General features: G+C 36.5%; 1 non-coding gene across 1 annotated transcript; it reads right to left on the bottom strand.

The window, feature by feature from the left end:
- Positions 1-4,674: 4,674 nt before the first annotated feature.
- On the bottom strand, positions 4,675-4,747 carry Smp_tRNA_02017_Pseudo_TTG.1.1. The gene has a single exon. It is a non-coding gene (tRNA).
- Positions 4,748-11,911: the final 7,164 nt, after the last annotated feature.

Raw genomic sequence — 11,911 nt, 5'->3', positions numbered from 1 at the left:
GCTATGTAAATCATTGTCGAACTAAATAAACTCTACATAATCTCCATTCTAATTGTTCTTAAGGGTTGTAATTAGTTGAGTTAAATAATTTTGAGTGTAAGACAGTTTCTTGTTAATGGAATTGTAAGTTAGTTGAACAATATCATGAACCGACTTAATAAACACTATTCGAGATGGTGGAGATTTGTAGCTCAGGTGGATGATTTTAATGGGGTTTTGTTCTCTGAGCTGGATGGTTTAGTGGTCGAGCTTTCATCGTTCTTCTGAACGATATCATCAGCACAAACTTTGGGTAGAAGTGAAGTATTTGAATTTCACCACATGTGATTTACAGCATGTCCTGTGCACAGATTTACGGTCAATAACAATCAATCAACATCAAGGCGCACAGGATAAGCTGTGAATCACATGTGGTAAAATTCAAACACTTCACTTGTACCTGAAGTTTGTGCTGATGATGTCTTCCAGAAGGACAATGAAAGCTCCATGACCAAACCATCCTGTTCAGAGGACAAAACCCCATCATAAACACTATTTGTCCAAAAGTGCTAAGTTCGATTCCCGTTAAGGTTGTGATGACATACCGATGAGATGCATCATCCTAGGATGAAATAGCTATCCATCCTGGTTTCAAATGATCATTAAACTATTCAAAAACTGATGTGTAACATAAAGTAGATTGGTTTATTCAACTGATAGATTTATAGACATAGAACTGAGGGGAAGGAAAGAAGGGAAATCAATTCATTGCTTATAAGTTTTTTTTTCATTTTCACAATCATGTTTTTTATCTAAATATTCGAAAATAATAAACGTGATGTTTATTTAAGTGTAAACAATACAGAAAACTCTTTGAATTTTAAGTAGTCATCTAAGTAGTTACTGATAAACATATGCTTGTAGCAACCAGGAAGTTACTAGTCTAATGAAGTGTAAATTTACAATTGATTGATTACTGAGGGGTGATCAGTGTCATGTATGTTAGGTCCTTCTTAGTACAGATCGAATCCTATTGATCAAGTTGTAATGTGGTCACCAGTCTAGGTGACTCGACATTGCGTGCACTATATATTGGGATAAGATGGTGATTGGAGGTAGCCAACTGGAAACCATGGACCTAGGTTTCGTGCTACTTGGCACTTGTCAACAAAGTGTACCTGTAATCTGAAGGGCACTGATACTTCCTGACGGATTCGATTTATTGGGAACTAGGTTCAAGTTTGATATAACCAAACGGATTTGATTACAATAATCAAAATGGGTTTGAGCTGATGATACATGGATCAATAACCAGTAGGTTGTTACCCTCTCTCTTCAAAAAATTTATATCTCAATGAGTTATTGGTTGTTGTTAAACAAAATCTGGACTACAACTAAGAAGAGTTAGTAAACAGGAAATACTTCAGTAATAAAAGATTACAAAGAAAAATGACTGAATGGTTCATAGTGGTTAGCTCAATTGTAGAATGGTTTATCCAATATGGTTATTCTGGACAAATAGTATCATGAGACAAAATGTAGAACTGAAATATTTGTGTTTTATTGACCGACGACCTAAATTGTTGAAGTTTACTACAATCACTTTTGTCAGAGGCATAGGCCGCTGACCAGCATTCTCTAATACACTCTGTCCTGGGCCTTCTTTTCTAGTTCTATCCAACTTTTGTTCATTCTTCTCATGTCTGTCTACATTTTTCGAAGTAATGTGTTCTTTGGTCTTCCTCTTTTTCTTTTACATTCAGAATTCCATGTGAGGGTTTTCCTTGTGACGCAGTTGACTGCTTTCCTCAATGTGTGTCCTATTCACTTCCAGCGCTTCTTCCTGATTTCTTCCTCCACTAGATGGAATCTGGTTTGTTCTCTCACACAACTGTTAATAAACACTTGTATCTTCTGGATGATGGCTTTCGTAGTTTTTCACGTCTCCGCGCCATACAGTAGAAGTGTCTTGACATTTGTATTGAAAATTTTGATTTTGGTGTTGGTTGACAATTGTTTTGATTTCCAGATGTTCTTCAGTTGTAAACATGCTGCTCTTGCTTTGCCAATCTAAGCCTTCATATCTTCATGGTTTACTAGTTAGTAGAAATGATTGAATCGAAATGAATAAAGTCGGATCGTAATCCAAGACCAAAAAATGTTTGAAAACTGACTAGTGGTTTAACCGATAACTGACTACATTATCAATTTCGTGGATCAGTTGAAGTTAGACATTACCACCGTTGGATGCCGGCCAGCCAAGTGGTCTATCGGTTAAGTGCTCTGGTGCGAGACTAGTAAGTCCTGGTTTCGAATCTCGTGAGGCGGGATCGTGGATGCGCATTGCCGAGGAGTGCCATAATAGGACGAAACGGCCGTCCAGTGCTTTCGCGTTTTCGATGGTGGTCCAGCTTCAATTGATTCATGATCTCAACTCTATGACATTATCTATTAATTAATTTTTTTGTAAAATTCAACTACCTTTGAACTGTCTGCTTTATTTCATTTATTAATGATTGTTTGCCAAGCATCATTCATACAGATTACCATTTTTAATAAAATGTCCACGAACAACTATTCTTATTCTATTATACTAACCAATTAATGAAGTTTGTAAATAGAGATGGATAGTGACTATTAGTGAAATACAGAACGCGAGTTTCGTCTTATTTTGGACTCATCAGCTGAATGTATCTCTATCCCAGAGTTAAAATTCACTCCGTGACTTGAACCCAGTACTAAATTTACAAATATCACTAGTGACTGGCTTCATGAGGAGTTTCCTAGAGTTCTAGTGAGAAGCAGTGACTAGTGGAGTTCAACCAGGTCTGTTGTGAGATATCAACTCACTAAAGACAATGATGGGTGGTTGCTCAATTTTGTGGATTAGTTGAAGTAAGACATTAACACCGTCAGATGCCGCCCAGCTCAGTGGTTCTAGAGGTTGGGCACTCGCACGCGAGACTGATAGGTCCTGAGTTAGAATCTCGAGAGGCAGGATCGTGGATGAGAGCTGTTGAGGAGTCCTACAACAGGACGAAACGGCCGTTCAGTGTTTCCGAGTTTTCTATGGTGGTCTAGCTTTCATTGACTACTAAAAATTTAGGTTACAATCTGATAAAGTGCCAAAAACAAACAACAACCTGAAGATGAAATTTCTCATTTTTTTAAAATGAAAATAAATATGAACTCATCCGGTACGGAAGTGTAGAAAGGAATGAAAACCTTGAATCAATCTACACTGCAACAAATAACGTGATACCAGTTAATCTTAGTTTTTTTGTTTCGTTTTAAAGGTCAAATTCATGAAATGAAATGAAATCATGCGAAAATTTTTTTCAATGAAACTTTCTATTAATTCGACATAAATTATTTGATAGTTCAATTAAAGTTAGACCACCTTTGGAAAATCTGGAAGCACTGGACGGTTATTTCATCCTGGTATGCGACCCCTCAACAGTGTGCATTCACAGTCTCACCCGCGGGGTACGAACCCAGGACCTATCGGTTTCGTGAGAGATCGTGGATTCGCACTGCTGAGAAGTCACATACTAGGACGAAAAGTCTGTCCATTGATTCCAGGTTTTCCATTGTGGTCTAACTTTAATGGACTCATGAAATCAACTATTAAATTACTTTATATAGTTAAGATCACGAGTCAATTGAAGCTAGACCACCGTGGAAAACCTGGAAACACTGGACGGCCGTTTCGTCCTATTATGGGACTCCTCAGCAGTGCGCATCCACGATCTCGCCTCGTGAGATACGAACCCAGTACCTATCAGTCTCGCGCCAGAGCACTTAACCGATAGACCACTGAGCTGGCCGGCATCTGACGGTGTTAATGTCATAACTGAACCAATACATGAAATAGCGCGACCAACTTCCAGTGTACTGAGGTGGATATCTGTCTCTACCTGACATGGATTAGCTCCACTGGTCACTACTTCTCACTAGAACTCCAGGATTTACCACATGGATTCAGTCACTGGTGAGCAAATGATCATTATCACAAGGGGTTTTTGTGGAGATTTCCAGGAGTCCCTCATAGGAGTCCCAAAAATAGGACGAAACGGCCGTCCAGTTCTTCCAAGTTTTCCACGGTGGTTTAGCTTCAATTGACTTATGATCTTAACTATATAAAATTACCGAAATCTCCACAAAACCCCCTTTTGATATTAAATTACTATAATATATACAAAACCCCCTTTCTGATTATTATCATAAGTCAATTATGTACATCAATCATATACACCACTAACACAACTATACACAGATCTAACTTTGATTACTATGTAGTGATCAATCAGAGTTGGAAGTTATTTTTATGAGACAACTTAATTCATAACTATTTTAAAAAAAGCATTCAACACAATCTAACTGAGATTTTAACTAAAGTGATACACATATACATTAACTATGTATGTCACTAAGGTAACATTGAAAGTAGGCGTGGCTATTTCTACTTACTACTTACTTACATACTACTTAATAACAGAAAGATTATCTTCATTTTTTTTTACTATATTTTGTAACATGACATATTCGGTACATGCATAGTTTGATGTGTTTTAAAGACAAATCAAAATTTTAAACAGAGATGGATAGTGGCTAGCAATGGAATCCAGTTCGACGCACGTTTCGTTCTATTTGAGACTCGTCAGCTGAATGTACCCGCATCTCAGAGTTGATGTTCACTCTGCGAGTGACTCGAACCCAGTACCTTTCGCTTCAAACGCCATCGCGTTATCCACTCGGCCACTGAGTCCTGATAGCCACTTGCTTGTGCAAACAAACAATACTAAATGAATTTAAATTAAAATTTTATTTTTTTGCGTTGAATACACATTTAAATGGATGATAAAATAGAAGAATACAACTCACATGACTACTTAAAAGAAAAAAACTATTAATATAAGTAGTATGGTATATAAAAGAATAAGTGTTTATACAAAAGCTTTTGTGGAGGAGTATAGGCCGTCCCCTAGTATTCTCCATCCAACTCTGTCCTCGACAATCCTTTCCAGTTCTTCCCAGTTGTTATTCATCCTTTTCATATCTGCTTTCAATTCTCCATACAGTATATTCTTTTGCCTTCTTCTTTTCCGTTTCAATTCACGATTCTAAGTTAATGCTTGCTTCGTAATGCAGTCTGATGATTTCATCAATGTGTATCCTATCCACATCTAACGTTTTTTCCTAATTTCCTCCTCAGCTGCAAGCTGGTTTGTTCTCTCGCATAGTAGGCTATTCTTGATAGTATCCGGTCAACGGATGTTCAGTATCTTACTTAGAAAATTGTTTATAAATACTTGTACTTTTTTGATGATGGATGTAATAGTTCTCCAAATTTCAGCTTCATACTATAGAACTAACAGTGTTGACATTCGTATTGTGGATTATGACTTTGATATTGAAATCATGAGTCAATTGAAGCTAACTACCATGGAAAACCTGGAAGCACTGCTTTAAGGCCGTTTCGTTCCTATTGTGGGACTCCTCAGTGACAGTGCGCATCCACGACCTCGCCTCGCGAGATTCGAACCCAAGAGCTAACAGTCTCGAGCCAGAGCACTTAACCGATAGACCACTGAAATCTCCAAAAAACCCCTTCTGACTTTGATATTGGTTGACAGTTGTTTTGAGTTTCATATATTCTTCAACTGTACGAATGCTGCCTTTACTTTGATAATCCATACCTTTTTGTTTGCATCAGATTCTCCTTGTTCATTGATAACACTAACCAGGTACGTAAAAGTTTCTATGTAGAATGCTGAGTAACAATAAATAAAAGATCAAATTTAGTATAGAGATATTTTATCAACACTATACCATGGGATTAAATCAGAATGTTGTGAACTTTATGATGAAAGTAGTGTCAGTGAGGAAGTACCGAGTAAATGTTTCAATGTTATAAGGAGAGAATCAAAACCTAAAATAGTCAGTCGTAACGTGAATGACTATGTCACTAGGTAACGTGAACTTAATTGTTAAAAATACCATGTTCATTCAATATTAAAGTTCCTTTCTCGTTGATTAGCGTCAAAAAGTAAAACACGTAGGTTAAAGAACGTTTCAGGAAGACAATTCTAGAATATTTAACTGTCTAACTCTTCATTGTTATGAGATATATCTTTTCTCCATGTTTATAATCCTTAAGCTTTTATTATAATTGATTAGAGAGGAATTCTAAAGCACTGGACAGCCGGTTCGTCTTAGTATAAGATTCCTCGGCAGTGCGTATCCACGACTCCACACACAAGATTCCAACCCAGAACGTTTGGTCTCGCGTGTGAACGTCTAACCTCTAGATCACCGAGTCGGTATCCAACAGCGTTAATGTCTAATTTCAATCGATTCATGGTCTTGCTTCCAGGTTTTCAATGGTGGTATAGCTTAGATTGACTCATGAATTCAACTGTTTAGATTTCAACACAGTTGAATGGAAATTCTGAAGGTATTTCTACTAACAAAACTATTCATCTTTTATTTACCGTGAATTGACTTTGTAGTTAATTGTGAAACTGAACTGACTACTCTGACAAAATCCCTTGAGTACTACTAATCAGTAAAAACTATTATATCACATATCCTGGTCAGTCAATTGGTTTATTGTTTCTACTTACGTTTAATCTCAACAGTACTTGCTCATTAGCCCTACCATTCATCAAGAACACTTTGAGGACATTTATATGGACACTAATTGTCTTCTACTTTCACAGGTAACATTTCAAAGTCACATAGCAACACATAGACTCTCAGAGCTAAGTGAGGTACTTATCATTTTATAAGATGGATAAACATCTGACATTTGTCTCATGTAACTCATTTGGGATAATTTACTGTATACCATCAGTAATAGTCTAAGATGAAAGTTTCATGTAAATTGCTCGTTAAGAGATTTCCGACTGTGTTAGAAAAGTAACTGCTCATCAAATATGAGAACGATAGATTAAATACTCCATTTGCAAATTGCCATCATTTATCCTTCACATTCTGTATGATTCTTCCGATTCACAACTCATTTCTAATTCTGTTTCTGCTTTTTCGAACCAACCTTCATAACCTTCTGTTGCCAGGTTTTCCACTTCTGAATAGTGTTACATACTACTTATGTCTGTCAATATAAGTAGCATCCACCACACTCATCCGCCTTTAAACAGTCGTTCTTGCGGTCGTTCTGCTCTCCGTGCTACCTTCTTCTTTGCTGCAGTCTGTACCACGCTCCCCGTCAAAATGTTGAGTCTGCAGCGCACTGATGTTCGTAGCTCTGTCGACCTTCTGAGCCATCTACATCTGATGTCAGCCCAACAGCCTCATGTACCACTGTTCCTCTCTGCCAACAGCAACTGTTACATTCAAAGCTGATCCGTCAGAATACTCCATTCGACGTCACCTCATACTACAAACACATTTCTTTTAAAACAAGATTATTTAACCAACAACTTATTTCAAACTTTCATTTCAATTCTGTCTACTAAGATTCACTCACTAGTATTTAACCACATTTATTCATTGTAAATTTAAAGTGCCTTGTAGACACTAAATGAGAAATCATCAATTAAGGGACAATCTTAATTAATCCTGTATGTTCATGCTAAACCGAAAGCTCCCACTTTGTTTAAAATTTGATTATAATTTAAACTCAGAAAGGGTTTTATAAAGAGACTTCAGTATTTTCATAGTTGAAATCATGAGTCAACAGAAGTTAGACCATCATGGAAAACCTAAAAGCATTGGACGGCCGTTTTGTCCTATTATTGGACTCCTCAGCAGTGCGCATCCACGATCCCGCCTCTCGAGATTCAAACCTAGGGCCTACCAGTCTCGTTTGCTCAGATTTCGTGGATTGGTTGAAGTTAGACATTAACACCGTTGGATGCCGACCAGCTCAGTGTTCTGTCGGTTAAGTGCTCTGGCGCGAAACTGGTAAGTCCTGGTTTCTAATCTCGCTCGCGAGGCGGGTTCGTGGATTCTCACTGTTGAGGAGTCCCATAATAGGACGAAACGGCCGTCCAGTGCTTTCGCGTTTTCGATGGTGGTCTAGCTTCAATTGATTCATGATTTCAACTATATAATTTAATATGGTTATCTCGTTGATGTGTGTAGAAAATTATTCACAGATGGGGAAAACTTTGTTTATTCAATGTAAACAAACACTTTTATTTGTAATCCTTTTTTTGAGACAGACATTTATGATTTCATTGTAAACACTCTTGTTCTTTCTTTCTTTCTTTCGGGAATATATATACATACATCTGTTGGTTGTTATTATTTAACCATCAGTAAGCCAATATTTATTTGTCTTCCTTCAAGAATTAACACACAATTCATTAAAGAAGGAGATTTACGAAATAGATTAGTGCTGAAAGCTTGCGTATACATAACATTCAGCAGTACTTGGGATTCAGTTCACTTAAAATATCTTATCGATTGTGGCCCGAATAGATCAATAGTAATTTCTCAGACTGTGAAGGTGGATGACGTAGGTTCACATCCTATGGGAAGGATGAGTCCCCTCAGAGTTCCCGTGAAGAATAGCAACTAAGATGAAACTTGGGCGAAGTGTTATTTTTCACCAACTATCTCGAAATACTGAACATCATGGTTAGTGGATAACTAAAGCTATGTCAAGAATTTTATGGACTTTCATAATGCTAATATAGAATTTAGATGTAAGTAATTGATATACACCTAGCTCGTCGTAGAATTCGGGAAATTATGAAAATTTGTAACTCAGACGGATGCATTCGGATGTATTATGTTCTTTCAGTCATGAGACTCAACTGTGAAGCTCTCATGATACCATCAAGGTTATCAGCACTAATTTCACGTAGAGATGAGCTTTGTAATTATTCCACTAGCTGTAGATTAATCGGCTTCAAAACTGTTTTTGTCTGATTAGTCTTCTTCCAATGTTCTTAAATCTACACACAGATTTTGAGGCTCATCAAAATCGAGATTGCGCACAAATCAATTCCATCCTTCTAGATCACTTTATCAAGACTGAAAACACGACGTCTTATGAGGACAAATGGAAAACTATCTGTAGAATTAGTGGCGTCAAATGTTCGAGGAACTACATTAGACAAAATCTATATCCTCATTTACCTACATATACTTGAACAAATACTAACAGTGAAACGACATGATGAGTCTATAGACAACTATGAACATAAATTATATTTCGGAAATATCAAGATTCTGGATCGAAGATATTGCTGAAATATTAGAGAATTAATTTCACGAAACATGGAATTCAAGTAAATCTATAGTCTATTGCTATGTCAATTTATACTCAGTATACCAATCTATATGGAAATGATCGTAGAGTCACAACGAGGAGAGGTCAACAGTCGACAAGATCGTATATTCCAATAATCTGTTTAAAATATATAAACCATTATTTATCTTACTCACTTACTTAGGCTTGTTACGCCTCGTCGAAGAGTATAGACCGCCCATCAGAATTCTTTATTTAACTCTATCCTTGACAATTCTTTCCAGTTGTTTTCAGTTGCTAATCATCTTTTTCATGACTGCGTTAATATTCTCCGTGTTCTATTTGAGGATGCTACTTTTTCTCTTGTGTATGTTGAGGTCTACTGATGTAGAGGATGTAGCTACACTAGTTATCTTCGCCTAGTTAGATAGATAGATAGATAGTGAACTCGATGGAATTTTACCTTAGACACTTGTAGAAAAACATGAGATTAGTTAAAGACGATAAGATACGGTACAAAACTTTGCGTTATTCAAATATTTAGTCACCATTCAACAATGAATAGTATCATAATTCAGTAAATGTACAATATAACATGATCATTATCCAATAACATTGATGAGTTTTCGCAGCACATATTTACCATATTTGATCTCTATGAGATATCCATTCTCAAGTTGATTACTGAACAGAGTTATATACGCATAACGTCTACCGGAAGTTTGTGCTGCTGATGATATCGTTCAGAAGGATGATGAAAGCTCCACGACCAAACCATCCAGCTCAGAGAATAAAACTCCATCAAAATGAAATGTATCATTTGATTGAAACTTCTTGATCTCTGGCACACTTAACATACACACACATGTACCCTACCCATCGGTATATACAATCCAGGGAATTATAATCATCTATACAATCTAATTAATGTTAATTATAGCAAGTATATGAAATCATTGATTCATCTTAAGAACAGAATAAAAGGCAAAATAATATAAAGTTTCATTAAACTTTCAGTTTGACGCTCATTTCATCCTATTTAGGACTCGTCAGCTGAACATACCTGCATCTCAGACTTGATGTTCAGTCTGCAAGGGACTCGAACCCAGTACCGTTCGCATCAAATGCCATCGCGTTATGCACTTAGCTACTGAGTCCTGATAGCCACTTGCTTGTGTGATGGGGTGAAGTTTGAATTCATTTGGGACGAAACGCCTGTGAATTAAGGCAATATCGAGGCAATACTTACAGTATGCTTATATGGCCAATAAGAGACTGAACAGTTGTAATCCTAAAACATCAATGGGAAGATTCAAACAAACAATACTATAGTTTTTCACCTTCAAAAGGAAAAAAATAAATCATAAATAATATGGACGGCCGTTTCGTCCTATTATGGGACGCCTTAGCAATGCGCATCCACGACCTCTCCCGCAAGATTCGAACCCAGAGGTCCCATAATAGGACAAAACGGCCGTCCAGTGCTTCCAGGTTTTCCTTGATGGTCTAGCTTCAATTAACTCACGATTTCAACTATGAAAAATCCTAAATCTCCACGAAACCCCTTCTGGAAATAATAATTAATCAACTATATTCGAAATGGAAATGTTGTCCTTAATTATGTAATTGGTATTACGTGATACATATTGATTGATTGATTTTATCTTTTTTATTAAGGGAGAGAAAAAAATGAAAAGAATTTCCTTTTTGAACTAATTAATATTTTGAAATAGAATCAACTTTAAGGAGGACAAAAAAAATATTCCCTACAGTCTGTTCACTTCCCTTCCCCCCTCTCTCTCTCTGACTCTCGCTTGCTCTCTCCCCAACTTTTTTCTCTTTTTTTTCTATTTCGTCTTAGAGATATACATATACAGTTTCCAAAAAAAAAACGAAAAAAATGAATTTGGTAAGTTTTCTTACCATTGACCTCTATTTCCTTTTTGAGAAGGAGAGAGATTTGAACTAAATCATATGATGCATAACAAGTAAGATTTATGTAATACATTGGTTAGCGCTGTTTTAGCGAGTTGGTTTTCTACGGGATGGGATCGCTAACCCCATGCCCAACCCTCCTCCTTTACACGGGCTTGGGACCGGCAGTAGCCCCTCAGAGGAGCTACAAGCGGAGTTATGTAATACATTGAACTAATCGATTTATCATTGTCTATAAAAGGAGGTATATGGTATGGCATATGGACAATTTGATTAATGATAATTATGAATAATAATATAAAAATGATAATTGAATTAGGTTACTATGTCATAAGAAATTTAATTAAATACAAAAAAAAATTTGTGAGAAAGGTTAACATTTCACTAACTCACAAAGTCCTCCCCCTCTCTCTCACCTCCCCCCCACGCACATACATACAGAACATTCTAATGTTTGACTTGGAATATTGTTGAAAAGTGAATATGGTTCAAATATCTAATTCCCTGGGGTAATTTTATTTTTCAGTATAAGGTCGTAGAGATTATTAAGTTTACGCTTGAGATCATGAATTCATTGATGTTAAACCATCATACTAGGATGAAATGGCCATTCAGAGTTTCCAGATTTTCAATGGCTGTCTAACATCAATGGATTCATGCACTCAATCAAACTTCTTATTGATTAGATGGTTTGAGTTACTATTAGTTCCTACAAATATAAAGCAAAGGTTGATCATATATATTACCACCATTAAATTAACTACTTCTATGAAT

The sequence above is a fragment of the Schistosoma mansoni genome, chromosome W (assembly GCF_000237925.1).
Source record: "Schistosoma mansoni strain Puerto Rico chromosome W, complete genome".
In the NCBI taxonomy this organism is placed as follows: Eukaryota; Metazoa; Platyhelminthes; class Trematoda; order Strigeidida; family Schistosomatidae; genus Schistosoma; species Schistosoma mansoni.
The sequence above is the reverse complement of the archived record's forward strand: the minus strand, read 5'-3'. Positions and strand labels throughout refer to the sequence as shown.